The 12,919-nt window shown below is 45.1% G+C and overlaps 1 protein-coding gene across 1 annotated transcript in view; it reads left to right on the top strand.

Annotated features, from left to right (window-relative positions):
* VSNL1 (visinin like 1) overlaps positions 1–12,919 on the top strand; it is a 103,650-nt gene that overhangs the window by 79,912 nt on the left and 10,819 nt on the right. The gene's annotated exons all lie outside the window — the stretch shown is intronic.

Here is a 12,919-nt window from a genome sequence, read left to right as displayed (position 1 = left end):
ACAGCACCAGGCAAGGTTCTCCAGTTGCATTTCCTAAATTCACATCTCAGCTTTGTTGTTTACTGTGTGCCCTTGAGAAAGTTACTTCTTCTCTCTGAGCTGAAATTTCCTCATCTATGAGCCCTATCTCAAAGGTCTGTTGATAGGATTATGTTAAAGCAGATAAAAGGGCTTAAAATTATGTCTAGCACATGGGTGTCAATCAATGTGTGGCCAATTACACTTCTCTGGGATAAAGATACTCAGTCATTATAGACGACACAAATTGCAAAGTGGGCTATACCACAGACGTCCACATGCCGAGGGGAGAGGAAGGGAAAAGAGCTGCTTTTTTATTTTCATTTACTTGTCTACTTTTGAGCATCTTCTTTGTATGTGCTCGGCATCATACAAAAGGCTTTACACAAGTTTTTGCATCGACTCTCCAGCCACCCTGGGTGGGTCTTTGCACACCCATGGAAACTAAGGCTCGGAAGCAGAGTGCTCTGCTCAAGGTCACACTTCAGACTGACTGACATGGTCCTCTGTAGCCCTCACTCATTCCCCTAGATAATCTGCCTCTCCTACTGCTGCGCGGAGAAGGGGAAATATTGATTTGTCTGAGTGGTCAGGATTTGCCAGAGAGCTCCTCCCTAAGGTGAAGGGTCAGGAATATGATGTAAAGCCAGCGGGGTTACCATAGCACCCCCTGGTGACAGTGCCTGGGATCAGGAAGTATTAGCCAGATTTTGGGTGCCACCAAGCTACAAAAGTATCAGGCACCTGGATTAGGAGGGCAACGTGACACATGAGCAGAAGGCCCAGCCTTCCTGTCCTCTGCGTGGCCTGAGAGACTCTGGTCACCAGGGCAGGAAGAAAAAACCTCTGCTCGGGCCTGAGGGCTGCAGCCTGATCTCAGAGGCTCGAGGCTTTCCTGTTGAACAGAACCCCTGCTTCCCAGATCAGCAGAAGCCTAGGCTGTGACCTTGTTCTTGAAGTTTTCATGGTACAGTACCCATAATTAAAACGCATCCTTTGGCATTGTTAGCCCTGGGAACTGTGGGGTTCAGAACCAAAGCCGTGAGCCATGGGAAGCTCCTGAGCACTTGGAATGTGGCTGGAAGGAATTGAGATGTTCCCTGCATATGATATACACGCGTATTTCAAAAACTCAGGTCCAAAAATAGGTAAAACCCCTCATTAATAACTTTAATATTGATTCCATATGGAAATAATGCAGTCGTGGTATATTTTGAATATAGTGGGTTAAAACAAGTACATTATTAAAATCAATTTCATTTGTACTTGTTTACCTTCTTAACATGGCTATTACGAAATTTACTTGAATTTGTGTCTCAAAATATCTTTTTTGGCGGGGAGGGAGGGGGGAAGGGCATCTCCCAAAGGTATTCCTAATAAGCTTTGCATTTCAAGGGTATTTTAGTGACCATAAAACTTTTGTCTTTCTTTATGGATGGATCGAAGAAAGCCGTACTTGGAATGAGGACCCTTAAGCCATTTTGTTCCATCTCCTGATTCATAGACCAAGACACAGGGCACTGAGAGGAGGAATTAATCTGGCACACCAGGTTTCTTGCCCACCTTTACCTGGCCCCACCCCACCCCTGCCAATGGAAAGTGTAATAACGTTTAATTAAATCAGTGCCTTTTGTCAAAGATGATGTTGAAAACAGCTGATTTAGAATCATAGGAGTTGGGAGAACCTCTGGGGTTCATGGAGTGAAGGGACATTGCCCCAGCTGCTCTGCAGAGGAGAGAGCCCTTTAATCCCTCAGAATTTCTCATGTTGTGCAATCTCTTACCTCAACTAAATTACTGATTCTAAGCACATTCAGACTCTGGTAGACCTGGCTCTCTATGGGTTTGAAGGTACTAAAAGGAAGGTTTAGATGCATCACGATGCATTTGATGCATTCCGCCAGGAAACCCCACGCCCATCATTGGCTGGCTGTGCTCTCCTTGGATGGCCTTTGCTGCTAATAACTTTGCCTGAGACTCTGACTCTGCTTCCCTAACTACAGGGAGATCTTGGGCCACATTTGTGCTTTACTGCATCCCTCTCAGCACTTAGCCAGTACCTGGCACATAGGTACACACAGGATGATAATTACTGACTGTTCATTCAATATATTTTTTCCATAAAAGAATGAAAGAACATTATCTCCTCTGTATGTATGTTTTAATATTCCTCACTTTTTGGCACATATACAGAGTACAGCTTTGCCCGGACTATAATAATGATGATAATAATAGCACCTTTGATTTGCTGAACACCTATTCTGAGCCAAGCACTGGGCAGGACTCATCACACACATTTATCCTCACAACATTATTAGTCAGTCCATCTAGAGAAGGGAGCCCACCACCTCTCATTACCCAGCTCTTCTCTAGAGGAAGAACTGGTAGCTAATCCCAGTCATTCTGATTTGATTCCAATGTACTCTGCATTTAAGCCCAGAAAGCCCAGTAGCCAATCCTCCCCCACCTCACTCCTGTATTTCTATGAAGAATCTAAGGCTTTGGAAAGGTTAAAACCCTTTTCCCAAGGCCCTGTGTCTAGTAAACTGTAGAACTGACATCAATCGCAGACCCCGGGCATACCACCCTCCCTCACCTTCTGCATGGTGTGTCCTCTTTGCTCTTGATCTGTAACCGGCTCCTGTCTTAGGCCTCTGATGGCAGAGATGGGACTTTGTGGAGTTTGTATAATTTGGGCAGAAGTCAAAGTCAGGGCAGTAATGGAGGAAGTGATAAATATGGGGAACATGTTGGAGTTGGCAGGAAGACTCCTCCCTTCCAGGGAATGGAGGGCACACCTTCTTAGGCAGTTGCCCGAAAGTTGTTCGTTTCTCACAAACATGTTGAGCTTCTGCAGCTGGAAGCTCCCTACCTCAGGCTGTGATTGCTGACACCAATTTTATTGTAATAGCTCTGTCTCCCTGGGATCCCAGGCCCACTGGCCTAGGGCAATTTTAATAGGATTCTGAGATGCAACCAGGCTGAGCAGTTTCATTATGGTCACTGTGACACTGTGAAATGACCGGGGTATAGGATGGAATGGAAATTGACCTTGAAGAGACCACTTCATTCTTGGTGAGGAAGGCGAATAAAATAAGAAGTAGTTGTGAATTTGTTGTTCCACCCACTTTGAGCAATGGACAAGAACACCTTTCCCCAACAAGCCACACCTCCACCAGCACCTCCAAAGACCCTGAACGCTTGCCTAGTTTCAAAACTCCATTCACTTTAAACTTAATAAAACAGTCTTCTTTCTAATCTAGCAGAATAGCTCTAAATGAAAATGCTTGGCAGTTTCCAGAGCATGATGTACTATTGACCTCCTAGTTCGGTGATAGATGGGAACCAACCACAAGTTGGTAGACTGCTCATCAAGAGAAGTACAGGAGGAATCTCCTTCCTCAAATCAAGACGCCACTGACACAATCTGTAGTGCAAATTGTGCACTGGACAGAAGTAACGAGAGTGCATTTGACTTTCAAGTCTGTATAACCGATGATCCATTCAGGGTCTGTGACACTTTCAGTGAAGACAGGGATGGAGACAGAAAGAGAGAGAGAGAGAGAATAGACTGGAATTTAGGTGTGTGTATGGAGATAAGACATAGACGTAGGTAAAAACACCCTAGACATAGGCATAGGGATACCTAAAGAGATATTCACCTTCAAAATTCGATCCTATAATGAGAGCATGAGATACAAGGGACAGCAGGGATAGGCACTTTGGTTAATGATAAATCCAAAACCATGAAAGTACCATCCCATTTGTCAAATTAATTATTTTCTTTATTCTCCAGTATTTGTTTGTTTGTTTGTTTGTTTGTCTTACTTCCAGGATCAGAAAAAGCTAAGGAAGGTCAAAGCTTATCTGAATTCTCTCCCATTTTATTTTTTAACTTTTTATTTGTTTTAATTAGTTATACATGACAGTAGAATGCATTTATGCACTTTGATATATCATACATAGATGGGATAGAATTTCTCATTTTTCTGAGTGTACATGTTGTAGAATCACATTGGTCATGCCGTCACATACATACATAAGGTAATAATGTCTGTTCTGTTCTACTCTCCTTCCTATCCCCCCAACCCCTCCCCTCCCCTCCCTTCACTTCCCTCTACTTAATCTAAGATAACTCTATTCTTCTCTAGTGCCCCACCCCCTTTATTGTGAATTGGCATCTGTATTTTAGAGAAAACATTTGGCCTTTGGTTTTGTGAGATTGCTTATTTTGCTTAGCATGATAGTCTCCAACTCCATCCATTTACTGGCAAATGCCATAATTTTGTTCTTCTTTAAAGCTGACTGATATTCCATTGAATATATATACCACATTTTCTTTATCCATTCATCTATTGAAAAACACCTGGGTTGGTTCCATAGTTTAGCTCTTGTGAATTGAGCTGCTATAAACATTGACATGGCTGCATTACTGTAGTACACTGATTTTAAGTCCTTTGGGTATAAACCGAGGAGTGGAATAGCTGGGTCAAATGGTGGTTCCATCCCAGATTTTTTAAGGAATCTCCATACTGCTTTCCATAGTGATCGCACCAATTTGCAGTCCCACCAGCAATGTATGAGAATGCCTTTCCCCCTACATCCTCACCGACATTTATAGTTGCCAGTATTGTTGATGATTGCCATTCAAACAGGAGTGAGATAAAATCTTAGAGTAGTTTTGATTTGCATCTATGTAAATTGTATTTGTTGATCAATTGTATTTCTTCTGTGAAGTGTCTGTTCAGTTCCTTAGCCCATTTATTGATTGAGTTGTTTATTTTTTTGGTGTTAAGTTTTTTGAGTTCTTTATATATCTTAGAGATTAATGCTTTATCGGAAGTGCATGTGGTAAAGATTTTCTCCCAATATGTGGGCTTTCTTCTCACATTATTGATTGTTTCCTTTGCTGAGAAGAAGTTTTTTTAATTTGAATCCGTCCCATTTACTGATCCTTGACTTTACTTCTTGCACTTTAGGAGTCTTGATAAGGAAGTCATATCCTAGACCAACATGGTGAAGATTTGAGCCTACTTTTTTTCTATTAGGTGCAGGGTCTCTGTTCTAGTGCCCAAGTCTTTGATCTGCTTTGCGTTGAGTTTTGTGCAGGGTGTCTCCCTCGTTTTACATCGAGGTAAATGAAGTCCTCAGATAGAAGATGACTTGACCTTAGCCACACCCAGAAAACCTGTCTCTTAGTCCAGCATCTTTTCCTTCACAAGTTGTTTTTGTTATCCATCCTGGTCCGATAAGCATTTATAAACCACCTACAGTATACAGCTTACGCATGCACAGAGACCTGGTCTAGGACATAAATGAAAATTGCTTACCCAAGAGGCCAAAGCTCCTTTTCTAGAAATTTAGTCTAAGACAACTTCTCAAATGATAGATGCAACTGTGCAAGCCATGAGCTAATAGTATTTGCCTTGTGATAAAGACCGCGGTGCAGTGGAAAACACATCCTGTTACCCAGCGGTGCAATGGAGGGGCAGCTCTAAGAAGCCACTCAGGACCTGGGCAACCCATGGGGCTGGGGAAGGATCTGTTCTTGACATCCTCCCAGGGAGCCCACGAGGGGAAGGAGCTCCCATCTGGGCTGCATCCACCCTGATGCTTTGCATTGCTGGAGGGCAGGGACCTGGCCCAGTTTCTATGCTTACGGCTTCTCCTCACCCTCCTCCCGCCCACATGGAGCTCAGCATACAGCCTGGCACCACTGGGGCTTTTGTGAGGATCTGTTGAATGAACACTTTGGCAGGAAACTGTTTTTGGACTCACCATTTCTAATTAAGGGGAACTGTCTCTCTCCTCTTTCCATGCACGTGACCAAGTGCATGTGCTGCTCTGGGATGATTCACCCCTCGTGAATCATCAGCTCAAGTAGTAACGAGAATAGTCTGAAGGCCAAATGGCGAGCCTTCTTTAGCACAGCTGGCGTGTAAGGAAGCTTCACCACTCATTTCAACCCTGTGGCTGGCCATTTGCCGCTGGCTCCAGGGGCCTAAAAAACACCTGCTGCTGAGTCACTTGTTCATCCAACAGACATTTACTGAGTACCTACTGTGTACCTGGCCCTGTACCAGAACCAGGGATTACTATGGTGACAAAAGCGAACCATTCCCTGGCTTCCAGCCAAATGGGAGAAAGGCATGAGCCAGCACCTGTGAGCAACTGTGATAAGTGTCATCAGGGAGGGGACCCAGTAATGAGCATGCACTAAGTGGGACTGATCTAGGCTCAGAGAAAAGGAAGACTGAAGTGAGGTCTGAAGAAGGAATGGGGTTAACTGAGCCAAGGGCAGAAAAGGAGCATTTCACCAAAGCCTAATCTCTCAGCATGGAAAATACTCAACTCAAAGTGGATCAAGGACCTAGGATTAGACCAGAGACCTGCGCCTATTAGAGGAAAAAGTAGACCCAAATCCTCATCACGTCAAATTAGGCCCGACTTTCTCACCAAGACTCCTAAGACGCAAGAAATAAAATCAAGAATTAATAAATGGGATGGATTCAAACTAAAAAGTTTCTTCTCAACAAAAGAAACAATCAATGAGGTGAAGAGAGAGCCTACCTTTTGGGAGCAAATTTTTGCCACACACACGTCAGAGAGAGCACTAATCTCCAGGACATATAAAGAACTCAAAAAACTTAACACCCCCAAAACAAACAGCAATCAATAAATAGGCTAAGGAGCTGAACAGATACTTCATAGAAGATATACATTCGATCAACAAATATATGAAAAAATGTTCAACATCTCTAGTAATAGAAATAAAAATCAAAACTACTCAAAGATTTCATCTCACTACTCCAGTCAGAATGGCAGCTATTAAGAATACAAGCAACAATGAGTGTTGGTGAGGATGTGGGGGAAGAGGTACACTCATACATTGCTGGTGGGACTGCAAATTGGTGCAACTAATCTGGAAAGCAGTATGGAGATTCCTTAGAAAACTTGGAATAAAACCACCATTTGACCCAGCTATCTCGCTCCTCCATCTATACCCAAAGGACTTAAAATCTGCATACTTTGGTAACACAGCCACATATATTTATAGCAGCTCAATTCATAATAGCTAACCTGTGGAACCAACCTAGATGCCCATCAATAGATGAATGGATAAAGAAACTGTAGTATATATACATAATGGAATATTACTCAGCATTAAAAGAGAATAAAATTATAGCATTTTCAGGTAAATGGATGGAGTTGGAGAATATCATGCTAAGCAAAGTAAGCCAATCCCAAAAAACCAAAGGCTGAATGTTCTCTCTGATAAGTGGAGGCTGATCCATCATGGTGTGTGTGGGGTGGGGTGGGGGAAATGGAGGAACTGTGATTGGGCAAAGGGGAGGAGGGAAGGGGAGGGGGCACAGGGTTAGGAAAGATGGTGGAATGAGATGGACCTCATTACCCTAGGTACATGTAGGACTGCACATATGGTGCGATGCTACATTGTATACAACCAGAGAAATAAAAAGTTGTGCTACAATTGAGTACAATGAATCAAAATGCATTTTGCTGTCATATATACCTAATTTAAATAAATAAATAATATTTTCTTAAAGGAGCATTTCAGACACCTGCAGAATCCTGACAAAGCCCCCATGGCCTGCCTGCGGCCAGAGAGCAGAGTCAGGGGCCCAGAGTGAAAAAAGCCCAGGAGACAGCTGCAGAGTGAACCGGCAGCTGGACCCAGAGATGGAGGCAAAACCAGAGGGTCTTGGCATCTGGGAGTAACCTTGTTCCCTCTAGAGTTGTGTGGAGGATGGATGGGAGGGCCAGAGAGCAGAGCTAGGAGATGAGACGTGTGTATATGTTAGTGGGGCCAGGAAAGCTGCCAAGGCAACAGGGCCTGTCCTGGGCTAGGCCCCATGGGCATGAAGAGTTGAAGGCCAAAGCCAAACACCAAGTTAATCCTAAAGGATACCATGCCACCATGCCATCAGCAGCCCAGCTCCTGAGCACTGAGACCCATCACCAACCACATGCTTCCCAGGGTGCAGGAAGGCTGCTCAAGAGACTGGATCCCCAGCCCTCGGGGTGAGGAGTTGCAGGTCATTTGCAGGAGGTGGGCAAGCCACACAGGCTGAAAGCAAAGAGCAGATGGATTGTGTGAGCCACAGACCCCTACAGGTCCCCTCAGAGTTGCAGTGTGGCCAAGGGAGGTCAGGACCCCAGAGTCCAGGGCCCTATCTTCAGGTGGGTGCAGAAGGAGGAGGAGACTTCAGCTGTGGGCAGTGAGGCTGGAAGAGCCAGGGCTTTGACAAACCAATGCTGGGCTTGGTCCCACCCAAGCCCCTTCGTGGAAGGACGGAAAGATAGTTAGGGTGATGGTCCTCCTCTAAGTCCTGAACTCCTGAAGAGTCAGCTGAGTCAGCCTGTGAAGAGGACCTGCCGGGCCTGCCTCAGTCACTCAGGGGATGATCACTCCTGTGTCAGGGGCAGCACCTGAGGGGGGGTCCAAGCCCAGACCATCTGGGGGGGCTGGAAGCCCTGTTGACCCCAGCAGATGAAGGAAGTGACCTCAGAGCTGGAGCAACCATACCCAGGGGTGCGATACAGAAGACCCCAGCTTGGGGACCTGGCTGTGTGGGTTCACAGGCATCAAGACATTAAAGAACAGAGTTCAGAACTGACTGGTAGCAGAGTTCTAACAGCAGCTGGGTCCGAGGAGGGATTGAGACATGCTTCTCCATGACTGGTGGCAGAGCAGCCCAGGATAAAAACTCTGATGTTTGGTCTCATCGTGAGCTTTACTTCTGGCCAACTGATGGGCAGAATCCATTCAGAGGGCTGAGGGCTGCCCAGCCTCTGCCAGGAGGGGCCGAGGGCAGAGCCCTGGAGAAAGACTGTCCTCTACAGTCGCCTTGCTGCTCCTGGCCCAGCACATCGGCCATCACAGGGGGCGGGGACAGGTCCAGCTCAAGGCTTGGCTTGCACAGATGGCCCCCTCCCCAGGTCAGGCTGGGGAGCTGCTGGGAGAGCCAGGTTCCTCATCGTGTTGAGGCAGGAGGGCACCCGTGATCGAGGGAGAGGGGGTGGTTCTCAGGGGAAACGAATCGAGTCCAACTACCAGAGAAATGCCAGCTGTGAGAAGGTACAGAGGGGGGCTGGGGCGGGCTACAGAGGAAGGTGCCCTGTGTTTTGAATCCATTTCTTGTTCAGCCATCACACAGCCTTTCTGTGGCCACTGTGGTCTGTAGAGCTAAGGACAGGACTCACATTCGCCATAGCCATGTCTTGTACTGCTGGACAGAAAGGGACACAGGGATGGCCCACTTCTATAGGCTTTTGCAGTGAAGCTGGTTAATCATGCAAAGAAGCCTGTTGTCTCCCGAGGGCTCCTCTCCTGCCCACTGATCCATTGGTCCTTCAGGGAAGGGGGTGTGGAACAGGGAAGATCTCTGTGGTCCTGAAAATTCCTGACCCTTAAATTCTAAGCTATGATGAAAAGCCATGAACTGTCAGCCACCTGCTTGTAGGGGAGGGGAGGGTGACATACTAAGTTTTTTTTTTTTTTAAGTGTCAACCTTATCGCATCATCTCAGATACTCTTATTTGTGAGTCTATATGCTTACAATGTATCATATGGGGATTTTATACTGATTTATGTGGTGGTTTAATTAATATGTATTTCCCCCACTATTCATCCTTAATGCTCTATCTTCTTTCTATTTTTATTTTTATCTGCTAATATAGCTATTGACACATAGTAGCTGCTCAATAAATATTTGCTGAGTTAAAGACTAAATGAGTCATTCAAACTATCCCTTGGTAGTATTTTAGTAAATTCCCTGCACTACAGGATGCTGCCAGCAGGTGAAGATAAATACAGCAGAGAATTTCAAGCTTTAGAGGCAATAGAAGGCCAAGAGTTATATAATGCTTCTTAAAATGTGGATTTAGGTTTGTTTCCTTAGCTACTTGATCAAGACAAATTTCAAGGTGTAGCAGAGGTGGTCAGACAAATCTGCATTCAAATCCTGTCTCTGTCACAGACACCTGGAACCTTCATCTTTCAAAGGCTGTTTCTCAACTACCAAATAGAATTTGCAACGTCAGGTTTTGTTATAAGAACTAAAAAAGATAAAGAGCCCTTATAAATTCTGCATAAATAAATAGATGCAGTTTTTTTCAGCCTCAACATGCTTTATCTATTTTTATTCATTAGTTTGTAGTTATTGCTGCCACCCAACATTACTTCCATATCAACATTGAAATACAGGAGTTGAAGTAAAATACATAGGATTTACAAAACAAAACAAATTTTGAGCAACAGTTTGTGAAAAACACATGTCCTTCTCAAGTCCCTGTTGTCCTCCAAAAGAAATGAGTTTGGGTTCAAGACCCTGATTTCTTTCTAGAGAGTTTAAAGGAACTGTGGCTTTATTTTTTCCATGATGATAAATTCAGAGTTAGATTATTTCATCAAAAAAAGGAGTATTTTCTGATTAGAAAAACTCAAAGCATTCAGAACAGTGTAGGATGAGTTTTCTAAAGAAATGACCCTTCTAGATATTTGAGGGCCCCTGAGCACACTTGGTTCTGTCCAAGGAAACATGTGGCTGCTGAAGTCAGTAAATAGACCTTCTGCAAGCCGCATGTAACTTTTATAGCTCAAAATTTGTGATCGATTTTTCTCTGAAGGATTTTCAGGTTTAAATTAATTTTTAATATACTGACCTAAGGTACCCAGCTATTTTTAGATAACGCTGTCAAAGATCCCTTAACTTAAAAGTATGCTATGAGAAGAAAGTGGACGCATCCCATGCCAGGAATCGACAGTTATGAAGAAAAATGCCCACTGCTCCCACGTCCCTGCACATCAGTCAGGGAAACTGCATGCGGGGGACTCGAATCTGCCTACGGCTCCCCCCACTCTGACTCCCCCCACTCTGCTCCCCAGGGCAGATCTCAGGAACCAGCTGTACCACGGCCCCTGACCAGAAGGCAAATGAACACATTAGCAAACCGCACCCACCCAGAAAGGGAGGAAGGCCGCTCAGGCACAAGGTGTGTGAAGAGCAAACTTGCTTAATTTGAATTTTTCAAGTTCAAAACTGTTCCGTTTCAAACTCAGCATTCGCCAGCCTGTCCTCAGCTCCATACCCAAAGGCCCACTGGGAAACACATGGGAACTGTGCTGAGCTGGTCAAAGAGGAAGGAAAACTTTTCCCACTGGGGGCCCCCTCCTTGAACCGCTGCTCATTTTCTGAGCTTTAGGAATGCTTTGCCCACTCCCGCATTCCAGCTCTTTAGCAGATAACATGACCATGGCCGACTTCAAGTTGAGTCCCCCATTAACTGTGTGGTCCCAGAGCAAGGGACTTTGAGGTATTGGTCTCTGCATCCCCAGCTCCTATGACAAGGGCCTGAGGTGGAAAAGGCCTCAGTGAATTTTGATGAATAAAGACCAATGAAGGATAGCAGGAATGGAAGGAAGATGCGCAGACAATGAGGAAACAGAGGACAACACTGTCTTTCGCAGTCACAGAAAGATACATGTGATGAAAAGAGAAGTGGCCCTTGTTTTAGTTAGCTTTTTTAAATAACTGTGACAAAGAGACCTAACTGGAACAACTTTTAGGAGGAAAAGTTTCCTTGAAGGCTCACAGTTTTGGAGGTCTCTGTCTACAGAGGGCTGACACCATCCCTCACTGTCTGAGGCAAGGAAATAAGAACATCACGGTGGAAGGATGTGGTGCCGAGTGTGGTGGAGGGAAGCCGCCCAAGACATCACACCAGGAAGCAGAGCAAGCTCTCTGCTCAACAAGGACAAAATATAGACCCCAAAGGCACATCCTCCTCCCCTCCTCCCACTCCTCCCCTACTCTCCACCTGCCTACAGTTATCACTCAGTTAATCCTTACCAGGGGATTAATTCACGGATTGGGTTAAAGCTCTCATAACCCAATTTCACCTCCTAACCTTCTTGCACTGTCTTACACATTAGCTTTTGGGGAACACTTATCTAAACCATAATAGTCCTCAAATTTTTATTTTCTGAGATAATACAATGATTGCTGTCACCGTAAGCCATTAAAGGTTGGGGTAATGCTCTGTACTGTAATAGGAACTGAAACCGGTGGCTCTAAAGTGCTGCCCAAACACAACTCTACAAGCCTCTCCGGCCCCTGGAATACTTGTCTCCTCTCAGGACCTCGTGTGCTGAATCCTTATGTGGAAAGGCATATTGATTTCTGGGGGATTGTTCCCCTTCCGATGTGCTTTGGGGTGTAGGAGGAGGGTGAAGCTACACTGAGCACAATGCAGAGATGTTCAAGGAGAAATAATGAAAGACTCCAGCCTCATAACCTGAGGCCTTGTTGTAAAAGTATGCAATAAAATAGGCACAAGTACCAGATGAGCTTACCACATAACCGGCTGAGAAGAGCACTGCACCCATATCTCAGGACATGCTTTAGCAAACAGGAACAGATAAGCAGGAACAGAAAGAATGAAATGTAACCCTGTAGGTTTTCTGAGAACGTATAGTGAAAAGCAAGTTTACCCTAATGCTGGATTCAAAAGAACCAATGAGATACCTGTTAGTGTGCTAGGTGGGAAACAGCTCCCCTCTCCCTATAAAAGAACTGTACCCCAAAGCCCGGTGTGCCAGTTCACCAAAGCTTCGGCTGAGGTTTTGCTGTGCACCCGCAGGCGCCTGTGTATTAATAAACTTGCCTCTTGCTTTTGCAGCCAGTGTGACGCGTAGTTCTCTTTTGGACGGGGGATTTGAGGGTCTTTCAATATGTACCCATGCCCCCAAAGGATGACAGCCGTAGGGACACAGAGACAGCTGGCCAGCAGGTCCCCTTAGCCAGTAACATGACTTAGAAAGAAATAAGAACACTAGCAAGCCACCTCAGTATTGCTGTAGCCCCTGTAGTTGCTGGTT

This window comes from Spermophilus citellus (assembly GCF_964194105.1).
Source record: "Spermophilus citellus genome assembly, chromosome: 13".
NCBI lineage: Eukaryota > Metazoa > Chordata > Mammalia > Rodentia > Sciuridae > Spermophilus > Spermophilus citellus.
The sequence above is the reverse complement of the archived record's forward strand: the minus strand, read 5'-3'. Positions and strand labels throughout refer to the sequence as shown.